Below are 20,180 nucleotides of genomic sequence, written 5' to 3'. Positions count from 1 at the left end.
GTCCCCAACCCACGCATACAAAAGTGTGGGCACAGAACACTTATTTTTTTAATCCATGGGGAATTTTTAGACTTTTGAACTTTATTTTTCTGTAAGTGGAAGATTATTTAGTCATCCACCCCCTGGCACACCCCATGCCACCACCTTCCGATAAGGGAGATGTAACAGAAGCTAGGAGTGCAACGTGGGATCTCAGATTCAACCTTATACAAGACAGTTTGAGGCACGTTTCTGAATCTGGTTTCTCCTTGTGTGCTCTTTGGGATTCTAGAAATCCTGGCCTTTGGTTGTCCTGTGATAAGCACAAGGGATGAAGCCAAGTTGGCCCATTTGGGGTCACTTCAAGCCTTGGAAGCAAATGCAAACTCCCTGACATTCAGCCCCCGAGAACATCTCCATGAGGGAAAGAAACATCTTCTAACTCACCAAAGGGGTTTGAAGACGGCCTCTCCCGTCGTTCCTGAGTCAGGAACAGGGGCAGCCTGTTCTGGCTTGAAGGGGAGAGTTATGTTTGGGGGAGAGACTTTCAGGTTGGAGGTGGGGATAGAGTCCTGACTCAAGCAAAGCTGACAACTAGAACTTTTAGAAGATCAGACATTTAGGCTGCATCTTTGCAAACTGCCCCTCCACTCAAGGAGGAAACCTCGCCCTCCCTTGGAATTATATCCAGTGGCAAAGCTCTCCTCTAGGCGGAAGTGGGCCCCGTACAGGACCTAGCTTTTTTCTTTTTTTAATCCAGTAAATAGAATTCCATTCCCATTGGATAAGGTATTACTATATTTGGGTTCTATGATTGTGAATTATAACCTTAGTGGTCCCTCCTTCACTTAAATACACATTGCAAGTTACCCAAAGGGGAGTTACTCTTCTCGTGCAGAGAAGCCCTATGCGCAGGTTCCCTTCCCTTTTTTCTTTCTCCTTCCTTCCTCCCTCCCTTCTTTCTCTTCTCTTCTGACTTCTCCTCTTCCTCCTCTTCCTCTTTCTTTTCAGAAAAAAAATGCCCCATTTTGCTTCAGGGACTTTGAAATCTCTGTGGTCTGAAGTTATAATCCATACACTCCACAACGGGGCTCTAAGGTAGTTCATACCAAAGGTGCTGCATTTTCAAGTATGTATTTTGGATTCAAATGGGTCTCTTCTGGTTTTTATCATGGATCATGTAAACCATTTTAACTTTCTAAAATGAATTTAAAAGGACTATTAAAGGAACAAAAGATTCAAGCTCATATCATCAGCAAACTGTAACTAGCAATGTATACTCAAAATGCATGTATTTTAAAAGCCTTAACTATTAATTAAGCCTATGTTTATATTTGCACAGGAAAAATAGAGACCTGGATTTAAAAAAATATTAAATGACTCCTGCTTCATATTTTGTCAAAGGGGAGATTCAGTTCTGGGATCTGTGTCTAAGGCAATGAGCCTGCCTTCCCAAGTATAAAAGTGGGGAATAGGGCAAGGCTCTGTCCCCCATGTGAGGGAATATGCACAGCCAGAAGCAGGGGAGGAAAAGCAACCAAAGCTGCCACATTTGTCAAAGCAAGTAAGTCAAACTATTTAAATACGTAAGAAGTGGGTCTCAGGCAGGATGCTAAATGTCCCGGTATCATTGCGTCCGGTTGCCATGGGGGTGTTCAGGTAGTTGGAAAATCATGAGTGGATAGGAAGCTGGAGGAAGACTAGCAAGCCCGTCTCCAGAATCTTCCACTGCTCCTGCTGAAGGAGTTTGGGTGGTAAGTTAGAATGTGGGCTTTGGGGAGTCAGACCTGAGCATGTTCAAGTCCCACTACTGCCACTTGGGCAAGTTACTCGTTTTTTCTGGGCCTCACTTTCCTCCCCTAAGAAATGGGAATGATCCTGCTCACCTCCCTTCACGGGAATGATACTGTGAGTAAATTTTCAAACAGCACAGTATAATGGGGATGGCCTGTGATGCCCCTTGGGTGCAGAAAACATCAAGTTTTCTCCTTGAGGGATAAATGAATATGGTTTAATCTAGTTAGTCTCCTCTAGCTGCCAAGATTGCTGGGAGGTTGGGTCCCTGGCTGTTTTCAGGACTCGTATTCAGTGTCTTGGAACCTGAGACAATGTTTGCATTCTTGCAGCCACTGTGGCTGCCCACAGGAGGCTGTCCCTCCCACCGCTCTGGATTTAGTCACAGAGAGCCATGCTGGTGACAATAAGACAGCTTCTCTTTGTGCCTTTTGTGGGAGTCTGAGCTCATGGAAGTGTGTGTGTCTGTGTGTGTCTTTGTGTGTATCAAGAGAGAAAGTCCTTGAGACAGGAAGGGAAGAAAATATTGGTGAGTACCTCTCCAGGTGTGGACGGATGCAGGGTCCCTGGCAGAACCCCAGGGAGTTGGGAGGTGGCGGGACCTCAGAAGAGGAGACTGGACTTTGGCTCTGGGAAACCCAGACTGGCAAAGATCCCAGTGCCTCTATCTTGGGAAGTCCCAAAGCTGTCAGACAGCAAAGAACGACACAGAGCTGGACAAAGGGTATCTTGTCAGTAATCAGTATGAGAAGGGTCTGAAAATATTTGTAACTCAGTTGATTCCTCAAGAGAGATGTGTGCTCCATTCCCCTGGACCACTGGCCCTCTGAGATCTGATGCTACCAACCATCAAAGTTAAACAGGGCCAGGGATCTGTTATGGCTTTATCAGGAAAACTCTGGTCCATCTCAGACCCTTCTTCTAGGATGTTATGAAATAGAAGCCAAGACAGTTCCCTCTTGGTCTTGGGGCCATTAGTAATACCCTGAGGAAGGGAAAGTGAAATGAAAGCTGTAATGAACAAAATGGAAAATAAAAATGCTTCTTTGAAGTGCAGGTCATGAATTTTGTCTAGTAAAGTTGAAGATTCTCTTACCTATGACCTAACAACCCTAATTCTGGATCCTTAGTATAGGAAAAAATTTCAGATCTATGTACCCAGAAGCATGTACAAATATTTATTACAGCATTGCTTTTAATAGAAAAAAAGGAAATAACCTACAGATCAGAATCTAAGAACAAATTAGGAAAATGTATAATATGTTAGGTGTTTCACCAAAAAGAATTTAATAGAGGGAATTAACCGAATGGATGTCAGAGGGCTGAGAGAGTAGAAAGGCAGTGCTGAGGTTATCCAAAGAGAACTCCAGAAAGCAGCTGTTACCCTTAGGGCTGGGAGAGCAAAGGAGAAGGGGTGCTCAGAGGAGAGCCTCTCAGAGCTGTAACTCAGACTTCTGAAGGTAGGGAACTGCTGGCCCTTATTGGTAACGTAGGAACTCAGAGGAGTTTGGAAAAGGTAGGACCTTGGATATTATCGGAAAAGGTGCATTGTGTGGTAAGACTGGCCCTGGGGAGTCCCAAAAGAAGTTGTCAAAGGAGGCTGGATCCAAGGGCCACCGCCAGGACAATCTGATGCTGTTCCAGCCATATAACCAGGACGGGCCAGCAAAGAGGAAAAAGAAAGTCCCTTCTCCCTGCCCCCTTTCCTTCCAGTCATCCTCTGGGGTTGCCTAGTAGAGTCCTAGGAAAGGGAAGACAGAGAAGAAGGAGGACGTAGACTTCACTGACAGCATGTCTGCCGCAGACTGGAGATCCTACCTCAGATGTACGTACGCAGTGGAGTCTGAAAAGCCTACCGTCAATGTTTTTTCTGTGTCCTGAAGCTTTTTCCTTCAGAGAATGCAGAAAACCCTGAGAAATGGTGGCATGGGAACAAGAGAAAGGATCATTCCTCAGGCATCTCCTGTGTGAGGGCATTGCTCTTCCTGCTCAAGTATGGATTACTTCAGTTAATAATCGCTCCTGTTGGGGGAAAATTCCTAGACATTTATTCTTTAAATATAATCAACATCATTCGTTAATTCGTTTTTTTAAATGTACACCTACTCGGTGCAAAGCAGAGTTTAAGAATGGCTTTTCTGGGGCGCCTGGGTGACTGAATCGGTTAAGCGTCTGACTCTTGATTTCAACTCGGGTCATGATCTCAGGGTCGTGAGATCAAGCCCTGCGTGGGGCTCCCTACTCAGCACAGAGTCTGTTTGTCCCCCTTCCTTTGCTCTCCCTCCTGCTCTCTCTGTCTCTCAAATAAATAAATAAAATCTTTATAAAAGTAAAAGTATCGCTTTCCTAAAACTCATCTGTTAGAATGGCTAAATATAAGTAACTGGTGATGCCAAATGTTGTCAAGGTTGCAAAGTGCCAAGAATTCTCATTCATTGTCTGGTACGTATGCAAAATGGTACAGCTTTGGACAACAAGTTGGTATATTTTATAAGGTTAAAAATACACTTAACATATATGATTACTACCGAGCTGGTGGGTATATGATTCTATGCATCTGTCCAAACTTGGAACCGTACATCACAAAGAATGACCTTTAATGTATGCAAATTTTAAAATGTCAGCCAGGATGTGGGATGATCCCAGGATGGAAGGACGACTGTTACAGTTGAATTTAGCTGCATTAAAAAGTATGACATAATCTCACTGAAGGATCTAGGGTAAAATGATGACCTAGTGATTTTTGGTCAGGGTAAGTCCTCCAACTTTGTTAATCCTTTTCAAGATTGTTTTGGCTTTGACCCAAGATTGTTTGGGTCCCTTCCATTTTCATAAAAGTTTTAGATCGGCTTGTCCATTTCTGCAAAGAAGGCAGCAGGATTTTGACAGGGATTGCTTTAGATTGTAGATCCACTGGGGAGATGCCATTTTATAACTGTTAGTTTTCCGACCCATAAATACCAGATGTCTTTCCATTTACTTAGGTTTTCTTTATTTCTTTGAGCACTGTTTTGGATTTTCAGCATAAAGTCTTGGAAGTCTTCTGTTAAATATATTCCGAAGTGTTTTATTCCTTTTGATTCGATATTAAGTTGAGTTGTTTTCTTAATTTCACGTTCAGATTGTTCATTGCTAGTTTATTAAAAAAAAAAAAAGTACTGGTCTTATATCCCACATCCTTGCTGATCTGGTTTACTCTAAATCTTTTAAATGGATTTCTTAAGCTTTTCTATATATAAGATCATGTTATTTGCAAATAGAGATGGTTTCACTTTTCCTTGTCAGTGTGAATGCCTTTATTTTTTTCCCTTTCTTTCTTGTTCTAGCTAGCATCTCCAATAAAATGTTGCATGTATATGGTAGGAGACATCCTTGTCTTCTTGTTCCTGGTCTAGGAGCAGAGCGCAAATACAATGTCAGCTGTGGGTTCTCGAAAGTGCTCTTTGTCAGTCTGAGGAAACTCTCTTCTATACCTTGTTTGTTAGGTTTTTGGTGTTGAATTGGGTCAACTGACTTTTCTGCCTCTAATACATAATCATGTGGGATTTTTTTGTCTTTTATTAATATATTATTACCTACACTGTTTTTTAGATGTTAAACTAACCTTTTATTCCTGGGATAAATCCCAGTTGGTCACTGTGTATAACCTTTTCCATAACCTTTTCCAAGACTCAGTGTACTAGAGTATTTTTTGGAGGATTTAAAAAATCTTTATTCATAAGAGATATTGGGCTGTAGTTTTTATTATTATTCTGATATCTATGACTGGTTTTGGTTTTAGCAATACCGGCTTCATAGAAAGAATTTGGAAGTTTCTTCTCTTCTAACTTCAGTAAGAGTTTGTAAAGGAGTCTTTAGATATAGTTAAAATTCCTTAGTGGAGACATCTGGGTCTGAGGATTTCTTAAAAATTAAATTAAATTAAATTAAATTAAATTAAATTAAATTAAATGTTTTTAATTTGAATTCAATTAGCCAAGGTATAAGTGTATCATTGGTTTTTGATAGAATGTTTAATGATTCATTAATTCAGTATAATATCCAGTGCTCATTCATATCATGTGCCCTCTTTAAAGCCCATTATCCAGTTGCCCCATCCCCCACCTACCTCAGTTTCTGCACCCCTCAGTTTGTTTCCTGGAGTCTCATATGGTTTGTCTCCCCCTCCTGATTTCTTCCCATTCAGTTTCCCCCACCCACCCCTATTGTCCTCTGCACTATTCCTTATATTCCACACATGAGTGAAACCATATGATAATTGTGTTTCTCTGATTGACTTATTTCACTCAGCATAAGTCCCTCCAGTTCCATCCACGTTGATGTAAATGACAGATATTCAGCCTTATAACTCAGCCATCAGAAAGGATTCTTTTTTTTAATGGAATGCTTTAAAGTTACTAATTCTCCTTCTTCTTCCTCTTCCTCTTCTCCCCCTTCTCCTTGTCTTCCTCCTCTCCCTCCCTCCTCCCACTCTTCCTCCTCCTCTTCCTCCTCCTCCGTTATAGGTCTATGCAGATTTTCTATTTCTTTAGGGTTTGTCTCATTTGTTTGTTTTTTTCCCAGGAATTTCTCCATATCACCCAAGTTATGTAGTTTGTTTAAATAAAGTTGTTCAGAGTTTCCTTTGTAATCCTTATTATTTATGTAAGGTCAGAAATGAGGTCTCCTTTTTCATTCATTATTTTATTTTATTTTAAGATTTTATTTATTTGTTTTAGAGAGAAAGAGAGAGACAGAGTGAGAGAGCAGGGGGGAAGGGCAGAGGCAAAGGGAGGAGCAGACTTGATCTCAGGACACTGAAATCATGACCTGAGCCGAAGGCAGATGCTTAACCGGCCGAACCATCCAGGAACCCCTCTCATTTCCGTTTTAGTAATTTTAATCTCTCTCCCCTTTTCTTGGTCAGTCTAGCTAGTTTGTCAAGTTTGTCAAAATTGTTAGTACTTTTAAAGAACCAGCTTTTGGTTTTATTGATTTTTCTGTACTGCTTTTCTATTTGTATTTCATTTGTTTCCATTCTAATCTTTATGATTTCCTTCTGCTTCTTTTCATTTTATTTCTCTAGTTTCTAAAGGATGAAAGTTAGGTTACTGATTTTAGTTCTTTCTTCTTTTTTAATATAGGTGTTTCCAGCCATAAAATTCCCTCTAAGCACAGCTTTAGTTGCATCCCAAAAGTTTTGGTATGTTGAGTTTCTATTTTTAATTTTTCTTCAAATATTTTTTCACTTTCCATGTTGGGAAAGTGAAAGGCTCAGCATGGAGCCTACTTTAAAATAAAATAGAATAAAATACAAAGTAAGAAAAGGTACTTGGGTGGCTCAGTCAGTTAAGCATCCATCTGACTCTTGATCTCAACTCAGGTCTTGATCTCAGGGTCATGAGTTCAAGCCATGCTCTGGGCTCCATGCTGGGTATGGAGACTACTTTAAAAAAAAAATTATAAAGTAGAATAAAATAAGATATTTTCTCACCTTCCTTTTGTGTTCTCTTTTGATCCCTTAGTTTTTGAGGGTGCTGGTGTTTAATTTACCTCTACCTGTCATTTCCTTCTGTTGCTGATTTTTATTTTAGCACCATTGTGATTAAAGAACATATTTTGTATCACTTCAATCCTTTTTAATATATTGAATTTTCTTAATACTCAATTATCTTGGTATACATCTCTCTTGTATCAAGAATCAATTCTTGATATCAATATATATTGATTTACAAATACTCAATTATACTTAATACTAAAAAAATACTTTTCTTAATACTTGCCACATACTGTATGCTGGAGAATGTTTCATGTATAACTGAGTAGTATGTATGTATGTTCTGATACTGTTGATGGAGTATTGTATAGACACCTGTATCTATAGGTATCTATAGATAGGCTGAGTAATTTATAATGTTGTTCATGTCTTCTATTTCCTTGTTGATCTGCCTCATGGTTTTATCCGTCACAAAAAGTGGAGTATTGACATCTTCAGTTACAATTATCACATTGTCCACTTCTTAGTTAAATTCTGTCAGTTTTGTCTCATGTGTTTGGATGCATGATCCTTATAGTTATTATATCTTCCTAATGGATTGACCCTCTTATGAAATGTTCCTCTTTGTTTAAAGTTTTTGGTTTGTTTTGTTTTAAGGCTTATTTTGTCTAGTATCAGTGTAATCACTGCAATACTCTGTTGGTTAGTGTTCCCATGGTACACTTTTGTCTATTATTTTACCTTCAACCTATTCATACTTTTGAATTTTAAATTTGTCTCTGTAGACAGCAAATGGTTGGATTTTTAAAAAATACATCTGCCAATCTCTGCCTTTTGATTGGAATGTTTAGTTTATTTACATTTAATACAACTTGTGATAGGTAGGACTTATGTCTGCCATTTTGCTATTTGTTTTTATATATCTTACATCTCTTCCTTTTATATCCTTACATCTTTTCCCCTATTACTGTCTTTTTTTGTAGTAAATAACTATGTTCTAGTATACTATTTTAATTCCATTCTTTCTTTTAATCTATATCTATATCTATATCTACCTATATCTATGCCTAGTGTTTGTCTTGAGAATTATAATTATCATCTTAGTTTGAAACAATCTAGTTTGTATTAATACTAACCTAATTTCAGTGGTGTACACAGAATTTGCTCCAATTAAGCAGTTTTATTCACACTGCCTAATCCTATTATTGCCATACACATTATACCTTTTCATATTATACCAGCCAATCAAATTATATTGTTGTCTTACGTCATTGTCTTTTAAATCAGAGAAAAGTGTCACAAACTTTTACCTTATATTTGCCTTTAGTTTTTATTCCTTCGTGTGAATTGAGTTACTCTCCAGTGACCTTTCATTTCAGCCTGAAGGACTCCCTTTAGTATTTTCTATAGGGTGACTCTGCTGACAATGAATTACCAGTTTTTTAATTATTTGGGAATATCTTAATTTCACCTTTTTTGAGACAGTTTTGCTGAATGAGTTTTGCTGAATATAAAATTCTGTATTTACAGCCTTTTTCTTTCAGTACTGTGTGTAAATGATTTTACTACCTCTGGCCTCCATGGTTTCTGGTGTGAAGACAGCTCTTAATTTTTTTGAGGATCCCTTCTACATAATGAGTTGCTTCTTTCAGTGCTTTTAAGATTCTCTCCAACTCTGGATTCTGATAGTTTGATGGTGATGTATCTAGGTGTGACTCTCTTTGCATTTATCCTAATTGGAGTTTATTGAACTTCTTGGATAAATAGATTAGTGTTTTTCATCAGATTGGGATTTTTTAGTCATTATTTCTTCAGATAGTCTTCATGTACTTTTCTGTGTCCTTCTGGGACTTCCAGTATGTCTATGTTGATATACTAGATGGTGTCCCACAAAACCTCTGAGGCTCTGTTTAAACTTTTCATTCTTTTTATGTTCCTCAGACTAGGCAATATCAATTGACCTATCCTAAAGTGTAAATTCTTTCTTCTTCGAGCTCAGTCCTGCTGTTGTACTTCTCTGAGATAATTCTTAGTTCAGTTATTACATCTTTCAATTTTAGGATTTTTGTTTGCTTCCTTTTTTAAAAAATAATTCCTTTCTCTTTATTAATATTCTCTTTTTGTTGCTCTTGTACTTTTCGAGATATAGATTTCTTTAATTCTTTGAACATATTTTATTTCTTTGGATATATTTATAATAAGTGATTTAAAGCCTTTGTCTTGTAAATCCAACATTTTTATTTTCTTATGGACCTTCTATTCAGTAACTTTTAGCTTGGGTCCTTTCCCATTTCTTTATATATCTCATAAATTTTTGTTTAGAACTAGACACTTTAAATAATCTAATATGACAATTCTAAAAATCATATTTCCTTCTACCCCAAAGTTTGTTGTTACTTTGTTTAGTGACTCTGTTGGAATAATTCTGTAAAGTCTGTATTCTTTGTCATTTTTAACCACTGAAACCCTGGCTTGTTTAGCTTAATGAGTTGCTAATGATCAGACAAAGATATTCTCAAATGCTGGAACCCCAATATGTCTTTCTGCCTTTATGAGTGTATATGTTGAAGCTTGTCTTCAATGCTTAGGCAGGCAGTTTACAATTCTGACTGAGTCTTCACCTCTAGTTTGCTCAAAGCCTTAAAGTTAGTCAAAGGTGAGAGATTATGGTCTTCTTACAACTTTCCTGAGCATTGTGCACATGTGTGTGTCCTTTAATTTTTTTTTTTTTAAGATTTTGTTTATTTAGTGTGCCTGGGTGGCTCAGATGATTAAGCATTTGCCTCACATCAGGTTCCCTGCCCCTTGGGGAGCCTGCTTCTCCCTCTGCCTCTGCCTCTCACTCTCTCTCTGTCTGTCTCTTATGAATAAATAAATAAAATCTTTAAAAAAAAGACTTTATTTATTTATTTGACAGAGAGACAGACAGACACAAGAGAGCACAGCAGCAGAGGGAGAAGCAATCTTTCCACTGAGCAGTGAGCCTGATGTAGGGCTTGATCCCAGGACCCTGAGATCATGACCTGAGCCAAAGGAAGACACTTAACAACTGAGCCACCCAAGTGCCCTGTATGTGTGTGTCCTTTTAGATTCCCAGAATCTAAAGATTCTAGAATCTTCTCAGAAGTGTGTCAGATCTTTCTAAAGTCCACTAAGGATAGCAGTTCTTGATTATTTCCTGTTATTTGGTCAATCTCTTGTTGGTTCCAACTGGTATCACTACCTTAGGTAGCTGCAGTGTTAGACAATTACCACTGATTGCTTTTCCCAAATGCTCTGTGGATAGGACATTCACCGAGAGTAAGCTCTGAGTCAAGTCGATTAAAATCAAGCCCCAAGAACAGAGCTGTTCCAGTGAGCTGCCATATGAGTGAATCCAATAGTGACATTTCTCTGGAGATAGAGCTATTTGAGGGGCTCCAAATCCCTTTCCCCCCCTGGTAGCGGCACGGCCACTGTTTTTCACAGCCATTATGGCAGCAGGGCTGTTGTTTTTCAAGGCTACATATACTCTCTAGTGAAAACACATATAGACATAAATATATCATATTTAATGACCCAAAAAGAAATTCTCAAGTTGGTTGGTTCTAGTCCCCAAAATAACACTGCTCAGCTCTCAGTTACTGTATGTAGATTGTCTTAATCTGCTTATTTATTGTGTAGAGATTATTTAGGTCCATTATTTAGGTCCATATAGAAATACAGATTGCTTGGTTCCACTTTCACAGCTTCTGACTTAGCAAGTCTAGCATGTGGCCCAGGAATTTGCATTTCTAGTAAGTACTAAAGAGGATGGTAATGCTGGTGTTTGGGGACCTCATGTTGCTTTCCCCCCAGCACACTTCTAGGATACTTTCTTCTATCACATTGTGATGCTTCAAGAATGCATAGCATCATATATACTAACAAGCTTGGTTTCCTTTTCTCTTGATAATGTTCACTCTGCAGTGGAATTGGGGCCCCATTCCTTGTTACTGAAACATGATTATTCTTTTTTAAAAATTTAATTTAATTTTTAATTTTTTAAATAAACATATAATGTATTATTAGCCCCAGGGGTACAGGTCTGTGAATCACCAGGTTTACACACTTCACAGCACTCACCATAGTGCATACCCTCTGCAATGTCCATAACCCCACCACCCTCCCCCTCCCCCCCCCCCCCCCCCCCCCCCCCACCCCGGGCCACCTTCAGTTTGTTTTGTGACAGTAAGAGTCTCTTTGAAATGTGATTATTCTTTTAGAAGTATCCTGAATTACATGCCAGTCAATTGACAAATGTTTATTGGAAGCCTGATCGTCATTCAGTGCTCACTATTATGGTAAAAGAATTTTTGAAATTGGACTATTGTTTATTTTTTTTCTATTGTTTATTTTTAAATGTTTGTGAATTTGTGTTTTTTTAAAAAGCTTATGATTTAAAAACACTCTTGGCTTGATTAACACTAGTATGGCCATAGGATCATCTGAACATTTTTGAGAACACTTTTGAGATATCAAGAGGATCTTATTAATACTTTTCCTAGAAAAAAGGTAAATCAGGTATATTGGTCACCCTAATTTTAGAAAATAAGATATAAAAACATTTTTGGATTTCCACAAGTTTGATTTTCTTGGCTTTAATTTTATGTCAGGCTTAAGTCAATCTTTCCATTTATCTAAACTCTGATAAGTCTTCTGGATTGTTGAATTAAAAAAGTTTTCGTTTAAGAATTTTTAAGGAGAGGGGCGCCTGGGTGGCTCAGTGGGTTAAGCCTCTGCCTTCAGCTCAGGTCAGGATCTCAGGGTCCTGGGATCAAGCCCCGCATCCATCATCCATCTCTGCTCAGCAGGGAGCCTGCTTCCCCCTCTCTCTCTTTGCCTGCCTCTCTGCCTACTTGTGATCTCTCTCTCTCTCTGTCAAATAAATAAATAAAATAAAATCTTAAAAAAAAAAAGAATTTTTAAGGAGAACTTTTTTTCTAATAAAATTTAAAGACTTCAAAATAAAATGCCTGCTTATAGTCAGTCCAGTATTTATCCTTGCTCAAGCAGAAATATTAAGGTTTAGTCATATTAAAATGAAAAGTTTCCTCCAAAACTTTATTATATATTTCTTCCCCATGAAAAAACAGAGCGGACTGTGGGGGAGAAGTGCAAGGAACTGATATGCAGTGAGAGTCTATAATTGCATATTTATACAGCTATGCCAGAATAGGTCTGCAAGGCTGTTACTGGTTTCTTCTTTTTGCTTGTCTGTATTTTCAAAGTATGATTTTAATTCTTTCTTGTTTCTGGGTTCAATGTTCCGTTTCCTAAACGTCTGCTAGGGATTGCGCGCCCCTGCACCACGGAAAGCACGCTCACCGTGGGGGAAAAGGGCCGAAACGTTTCACCCGGGGACCACTCTTCTATGGAACCTTCTTAGGGGATACATTCGAGCCTCACAAGACTCAGTATATGTGAGGGCGAAAAATGCCATCGTCCGATTAAGTCCGGATGTTCAAGAATTCCTTGCAGGAGACTCAGTCCAGGATCAGAGTGAGGTCTTGCTGTAACCTAGGAGTAGAATCCGGCGCGGGAGTCTCAGCAGCCCTGCTCCGCCGCCAAGGAGGCGGACCGGAGGGGTGGGGCGGCCCGGCCTGGGGTCGCTGAGTGAGCATGCGCAGAGAAGGGGCGGGGCCGGGGCGGGGCTGAGCGCGACCTCCAGAGCGGCGGCGGCGGCGGCGGCGGCAGCGGCCGCGGAGTTCGGATTGCTGCGCGGGCGGAAGGTTCGCGGACGGCCGGCGCAGGAGAACCAGCACGTAGAGCCGGGCCACGGCCGGTGACTTGGTAACCAAGCGGCGGCGCTGCTGTTGCGGGGCTCGCTCGCACGGCCCGGCGGGACCTAGGACGGCGGGGCAGCAGGGCGCGGGCGCCGCGGGCCGGGGCGCGCCAGGTAGGTGGGCCAAGCTGGGCGCCGGGGCGACGCGGCGCCGGCGAGGAGCGGGGTGCAAGGATGCACCCGGCGGGGTGGGGCGGGGCGCGGCGCGGCGCGCATCTCGGTACCGGGTGCGCCTGACGGAGACGGCGCCCGCGGTTGTCATGGAAATCCTACAGCCTAGCGGTTCGCGGGCGGTTGCGTCTTTGGAGAACAATCCGAGCCAGGCCGACCCCTAAGCTAGTAGGAGACCCCGGCCGTCTCGCGCTGAGGGGAGTGCGGAGCTGGAGCGGGCGTTGGGAGCCAGGATGCAGGACGCGTCGACCCCGAGGCCACATCTTGGCTCTTGCTTGGATCTAGTGACTCCAGACGCTGAAGGCCTCGCTGTGTCTCCGGTGTAAACATAACCGGGTAAAAATAAGCATGCATCTCAGTGTAGGACATCTGGTCTCCATCCTCTCAACTCTTCCCTTTTCTGCCGGGTCATAGCCCCCCGACATTTCTGGCATCTTGGCCTTTTGTATATTATTTCTTTCTGGCTATGCTGGTCAGTTAATTGAGGCCTGAGAAATTTGCAGGGATCTGTGACCATCTCTTGAAAACCCAGTCATGAATGTGTAGGCCATAGATGATTGAAACACTCAAAATGTCAAAGGTAAATTTATGTCTTTGTGGGCGAACGGATCTGGGATGGGCTTGCTTTCCCTCCCCGCACCCCACCTCCCCTGTCGCCTGCCCTCTGACATTACATAATGTTGTGTTCCTCCCGCCCTGAGTTCATAATGACAGATCATGAAAATACTCCACTGGCCGAAAAGGAAGTATAAACAATTGTAAAGCCTCTTTTCTTGTTTTTTGCTTTGCCTTTTGAAAGTGTTCAGTTGGGAGGCTGCTTCAGAGTAGAATGACCACAGGGCATCTAAATCTAGGGAATAGGGGGTGGGGTGACAGCTGGAATGTTGCAGTGAAATTCTGCCTGATTCATCTTGGTTCGCAGTGGATTGGGTGGACTGTGGGCAAGCCAGTGGGATTGGGGCCTGAACAGGATGACTTGGGTGTGAATCCTGGATCTGCTACTTGCCAACGCTGGTTCTCAATGTTCTCAACTCTAAAAGGTGAGAACAGAACCTGCTTTGCCATTTGTTTTGGGATGTAGGTGCTGTTGGCCTTGGTAAATGCATATAGAATTGGTTGTTCTAGAATTAAACTTAGTATTTCGTTGGTTGAAATGGCCTTTCTTTAAGAGAAGTTTTGATTCTGGATGTCGGCTAGGGCCTTTGGGGAATTTTTGTTAAGATGTTTACTCCTGGAAGGTTCGATTCCTTGATTTCTCTGAGGAAAGATGAATGATGATGCCCATGCCAGGAGGCTAGTGTGGTTGTCTGTTGGAGGGCTGCTGTCGGAAGACCATGATGCTGTCCCAGGAGCGGTTGTTGCTTGTGAATGGAAACCCACAAGGCCTCATTCCCTGCGGTGTCTTGTAAACACACCTCTGTAGCAACCAGCCAAAGTTCCTGGCAGAGTGTGCCCTGAAGACAGGGCTTAAAAGAAAGGAAGCTAGCCAGTTGCAGAGGGAAGTCGGGGGCTGTATTTCTCCTGGGCTCAGCAATAGAATTTGCTCTGCTGAGTCTAGTGGCTGCTTTACTTCTTGGTTTTTCATGAGGCTTACACTCTCTCAGTGTTTATCTGCTTTAGACTTGAAGTCAAGGGGAGACATTATTGTTTATTACATTGTTTGGGAAATGGTATATTTTCTTATATTGCTGTTAAACTGAGTATTAGGATTTTTTTTTAAAGTTGCTATAAAGAAAGGATGAAATAAAATAATATACACAAGAGCTTGTTGTGAGCTGTTAAACACCAGAGAAATGGGGTGTATATGACTGAGAGGGCCACTGACCCTGCAAGTCCTTTTAGCCAGCGGCCTACCTTGGAACATTCTGCTCAGCCAACAGATCTGTGAATGCTCCTGAGGAATGGAACAGAAAGGCACAGGGGACCAACTGACCGGGGATCCCCCCCCCCCCCCCCCCCGCCCCTGCAGCATCTCAAGAATCCAATAAGACAGAGAGGGGTGGGGAGACTTTGGACCAAGGTTGGAACCTGTTTCTCATGGAAAACTCCTTTATGGATTACATATTCCAGCAAAGTTCTCAGCATCATTAGCTACTCATGGTGTCAGGATGCTTTGGCTTTCACTGAGGAAAAAAAGAGTGCCAGGTCTGCAGGAAAAAAGGCTTGATTATGTGGTCGCTTCTTTTGTAGAACTTGATTAATGAGCTGGTCTTGAGAGATCCTTCAAAACACATTTTTATGGCTTTCTGGAAGAGAAGCTCTGTGAAGAGAACGTATTTTGGGGAGACCAGTATTAACACCATTTTGCTTTAAAGCAGAATGCCATCATGAACCAAATCCCCAGGAATTTACCCATATTTCTGTACATATGCACACCTTGCTTTTTTTAAATTGTTAAAAAATATTATTTCGGTTATACTGAAAAGTTGCAAGAAAATCCAGAGACTTTCTGGCTGTTCTTTACCCACATTCTCCAAATCGTAATTTGCATTATCCTCCTCTCGTATTTGTTCATGTGTCATTACTTTTTTCTGAACTGTTTAACGGTAACCTAGTGACATGATGTCCTTTTACCTCTAAGTACTTTATTGTGTGTATCTTAAAAACAAGGACATTCTCTTACATAACAACAGTATAGTTATTAAACATCAGGAAATCGAACATTGATACAACACTCTTATTTAATATATAAGTCTTTCCCAAATTTTGCTGGTAGTTCCAGTAATGTCCTTTGGAGCAAAAGAAAATCCAAGATTATACATTGTGTCAAATTGTCCTCATTATTGTCCTTTCATCTGGAACAGTTAGGGAGTCTTTGTGTTTCATGACATTGACATTTTTGCCACCTTTTTTTTTGGATGATGTCTCCCAGTTTGGGCTTGCCTGCAGTTTCCTCCTGATTAGATTAAGATTACCTCCTTTTGGCAAGAGTAGCACCGGGGTGACCCTGCAGCCGTCTCAGCATGCCCCAGCAGGAGGAGGCATATGCTGTTGATTAGTCCCAGTCACTGGTCAGGTTAACTTTGATCACTTGAGTAAGGTGGTGCCTTCCAGGTTCCCTTACAGAAGTTACCATTTTCCCTTTGTAACTAATATGTATCTTTTAGTAAGATTAACTCCAGACTCTGTAAATACACTGTTACTCCCCATACTTTGTCTAATTTTAGAATCCGTTGATGAGTCTTACCTGAACCAGTTATTATGCTGGCTGACAGATGGTGATTTTCTAATTCGTATTTCTTTCTATACCTACCAGTTGGAATTGTACTGAAAGGAAAAGCATTTCTTTCTCCTGTGTTTATTCTTCCATTTACACCTCTGCATTCACGAATTCCTGATTTATGCAATAGATAATAATCTCTTATTCTTGTTCATTTTATTGCTATAATTGTCCCAGACTTGGCCTGCAGGAGCCCCTTGTGTCCTTTTGACACATCCTCATCATTCTTGGAGGACTTCTTTACTCCCTGGTACAAAGCCTTCAACACTTGGCTTGTACTTTCCAGTCTTGCATTTTGCCATTTCTCCAAAGAGTCTTTGTTCCTTGTCATAGAGAATGGTATTTAAAAAACCAAGCTTGGGATGCTATGTGCTCATTGCTGCTGAGGTGTTGCTGTTTCTAGGCCTTTTTAGGGACATGCACACTCATTCACACAGTCCACAAAATTTTCTCTGGTTTGTATTTTAAATTTAACGCTGTATTCTGGAGATCTGTATGTACTGACATGAAAAGGCCTTTGTTTTGTTTTGGTTTTGGTCTGTGTTCCAGAGTATGGGTTTATCATAATTTATTTAACTATCCTTTATCAATGGATATTTCAGTTATTTCCAATTTCCTACTCTAAAAATAGTGGAGAATCTGTGAATCAACTTATTGTTAATACTCACAAATATCTCAGTCTTCTAGATCCCTAGAAGTAGAGTTTCTGGGTCAATGAGTAATTTTAAATGGATAGCTCTGCCAGATTGCCCCCACTTATAAGAGGTTTTCACTTTGTACTCCTTCCATTAGGATGTGAAACTGCCTGTTTCTTTTTAACTCTGCCAACACTGAGGAGTATAAATCTTGTCAATTTTTGCCAATCTAATGGATAAAGAAGGCATTATTATTTTAATTACATCTCCCAAATTACCAAAAATATTGAAAACCTTTTTGTGCTCATTTCTACTTTTGCTTGTGTGAATTACCTGTGCATCTCCTTTGCACATTTTTTCTCATTAGGTTTTCTTTATATTACTGCATTGTGTAAGTTACTATAACTTTAGACTTTATTCTTGGCAGCCCTAGAAGTCTCCTTAAGTATGATGCATTTTTCATCCTAGAGGAGAAGAAAACTACTGTTTTCTGAGCATCCCCTACATCCCAGGCCTGGGCCAAGTGTTTATAGGCATCCCCTGCAAGGTCTGTGGTATTGAGGAGGAAGCTGGGTGAGGAGTGGCTAAGGTATCTACCTAAGAGGGGTTAGAAAGTCTTGAACTCGGATTCAAACCCAGGGCTGTCTGAATCTAGTACCACTTCCATTAAATCATATAGCTTCCTGCACAGTACTTAAAAATAAATCCTTTATTATATCAGTGTGGGGATGGGAATTAATTACCTGGAGCCCCCAATATCAATCATTTCTATTTCTAGTGTTTTGATCTGCAAGTAAGGGTCTTTGAGCCTACACGTCTTTCAAAACCATTTATTTTATTTCTCAAACTGTTGTGGACTCTGGAGTCAAAGTCTTTGAGAACTTCCAGCAGCTATGTGACCTTGGGCAAGTAGCTCAATCTTCTGTGTCTTGGTTTGCTCCTCTGCAACCCCAGAGGCTTGTTGGGTGGGGGAGGGCTTACATGAGTTAATACACATCAGGTGCTTGGAATGGCACTTGATTCCTGCTAGCTCAGGGACGTGACTCTTGATAATGAGTTCCCGTGCCCAACACAAGCAGGCAGTGTGGAACTTGGAACGAGAGCAGCGTTTTCTCTTCAGGTTTCACCATCCTTTTCATCATAAGTGGGCTGGGAAATGGAGAATCAGGGCCCCTGGGTGCTGTGTGCTTGTCTCCTCAATATGGTGTCTGCACATATCCTTTATCATGTGCCTACCAGCCAGCCCCTAGTGTTGGCTCACAGTCCTTAACCTGGGGCAGGTGAGATGCTGCAGCCCTTTCAAGGTGGAATCCTAAGGTTCACCCAGTGGAGGCCTCGGATGCAAGAAAGGTCCAGCTGGGGAGGGTCTGTGGCTATGAAGGCATGTCCATTTTCTGGAATGGGGTCAGGAAGACAGAGGGGCTTCCTCTAGGAAGGATCTCTTGAGGAGGAAAGCACTCAGCTCCTTGCTGCTCCCTTCCTGGGATGCTGTCAGAGCCTTTCCCTCAGACATCTGGTAATTCTCCTGGCCTGGAGTTTATGCAGTGCCCTTCCTGTTGCGCTTATAGGTGGAATTCTGAGCTCTCCTGACATCCTCTGCCTCTCTTCCTGTTCCCCACGCTCCTACTGTAGCTCTTGTACAGCTCATATCAGCTGCTGTCTGATAAAATTCTTTCATTCCAGGATGTAGAACTCCCCTTGTCCTGTGTTGCCTGCATTTCAGATGGTTCATTCTCTAACCCATTATTTAGAATTTTCAAGAAGGATAACCTAGGTGTACAAATTCTGGAAGTGTGAAGGAAATGTATTTAGGCAAGTATATGTTTCTGGAGAATAGGGTCCTTTTACATAATAGGGATGCCTGGTTCAGGAGTCTCCCTGGATTGTGGGGTGTGTCTGTTGGGGTGCTTTTGGCTGCCAAGCAAACAATAAGGTCATTTACTATCTCATAGAACTGGAGTTCTACTCTGTCAGCAGTTTTGCAGTTTCATCAAGGACCTAGATTTTTCTCTCTAGCCATCACTGCTATCATCCCAGAGTCAGCCTCCTCAAGATGATGAGATGGCCCTCATGGTCAGCCGGACTGTGTGTTTCCCTGCTCTTGACACCAGCCAGTCCCTAGCCATGGTCTAGTAGCTCTCCCTCTGTGGGAGGGAGGGCTGTCTGTGGGATCAGTGAGGACCACGTGGCCTCCCCAGGATCCAGGTCAGGAGGTCTTGAGAATGCTGTATGCTGATTGGCTTAGGTGTGTTCCTCCATGTGTGGGCCCCTGGCCGGTGGCATCAGCATCCCCCAAGACTTACTAGAAGAACAGGACCACCCCAGTCTACTGAATTAGAAACTCTGGGACGGGGCCTAGCACTGTGTTTTAGCAAGCCCTCCAGGTGATCTGATGCAAGGTCAAGTCTGAGACTTGCTTTAGTCTAACTAAGAACACCTGCATCCCTCAGCTGGAGGTGGGGCTGGCTTTTCTTGAATCCAGACAGGATTGTTCCCAGAGTAGAAAGAAGGGAGGATGAGTATTGGGTGGTCAGCCCCTGGTGTAAACGGAGGAGCCTGTGGGTATCTTTGCTTTTCATGCCCCATCCCCCCAGCCTCTGCCCCAGTTTACTGGCCCCGTTGTTTCCCAGCCTTCATGCCTGCAGCCACCCCAGCTCCTTTGAGAGTGGCCCGCATCCTCCCCTTAGGACTAAAGGAAGCAAGATGGCAACCTCCCAGCCCCAGGTTCTATCTCTGGCCTAGCGGGGATGGAAGTCCACTGGGCCAGCTGCTGAGGATCTGGGCTGGTCCTTATGACTCACTTTTCAGAGCCATTCTAGAAGCAGGTTCTGATGTGTAGGGTTTGCTTGCTTACTCTAACACTCCTTACTCAAAAAAAAAAAAAAAAAATAAAAAAAGAGCAGTACAGTTAGTAGGGACTTGGGAATGCTTAAGAAGTTGGTCAGTGTGCGAAAGGAACCCATCAAAATCCTTGTGGAGAACACGGGCAGCAACCTCTTCGACCTCAGCAGCAGCAACATCTTCCTAGGAACATCGCCAAAGGCAAGGGAAGCAAGGGCAAAAATGAACTATTGGGATTTCATCAAGATCAAAAGCTTTTGC

General features: G+C 41.7%; 1 protein-coding gene across 10 annotated transcripts in view; it reads left to right on the top strand.

Annotated features, from left to right (window-relative positions):
• The first annotated feature begins 12,922 nt into the window (after nt 1–12,922).
• The window catches only part of INPP4A (inositol polyphosphate-4-phosphatase type I A), a 127,235-nt gene continuing 119,977 nt past the window's right edge, over nt 12,923–20,180 (top strand). For 9 of the 10 annotated variants that reach the window (XM_059406150.1, XM_059406148.1, XM_059406144.1 and 6 more), the window contains exon 1: nt 12,923–13,166. The gene's annotated coding sequence lies outside the window, so the exon portion shown is untranslated. Of the gene's footprint in view, nt 13,167–14,242; nt 14,264–20,180 lie in introns of those variants that run through there. The other variant, XM_059406141.1, reaches the window with a different exon arrangement.

This window comes from Mustela nigripes, chromosome 7, assembly GCF_022355385.1.
Source record: "Mustela nigripes isolate SB6536 chromosome 7, MUSNIG.SB6536, whole genome shotgun sequence".
In the NCBI taxonomy this organism is placed as follows: Eukaryota; Metazoa; Chordata; class Mammalia; order Carnivora; family Mustelidae; genus Mustela; species Mustela nigripes.
This window is presented reverse-complemented; position numbering and strand designations above follow the sequence as displayed.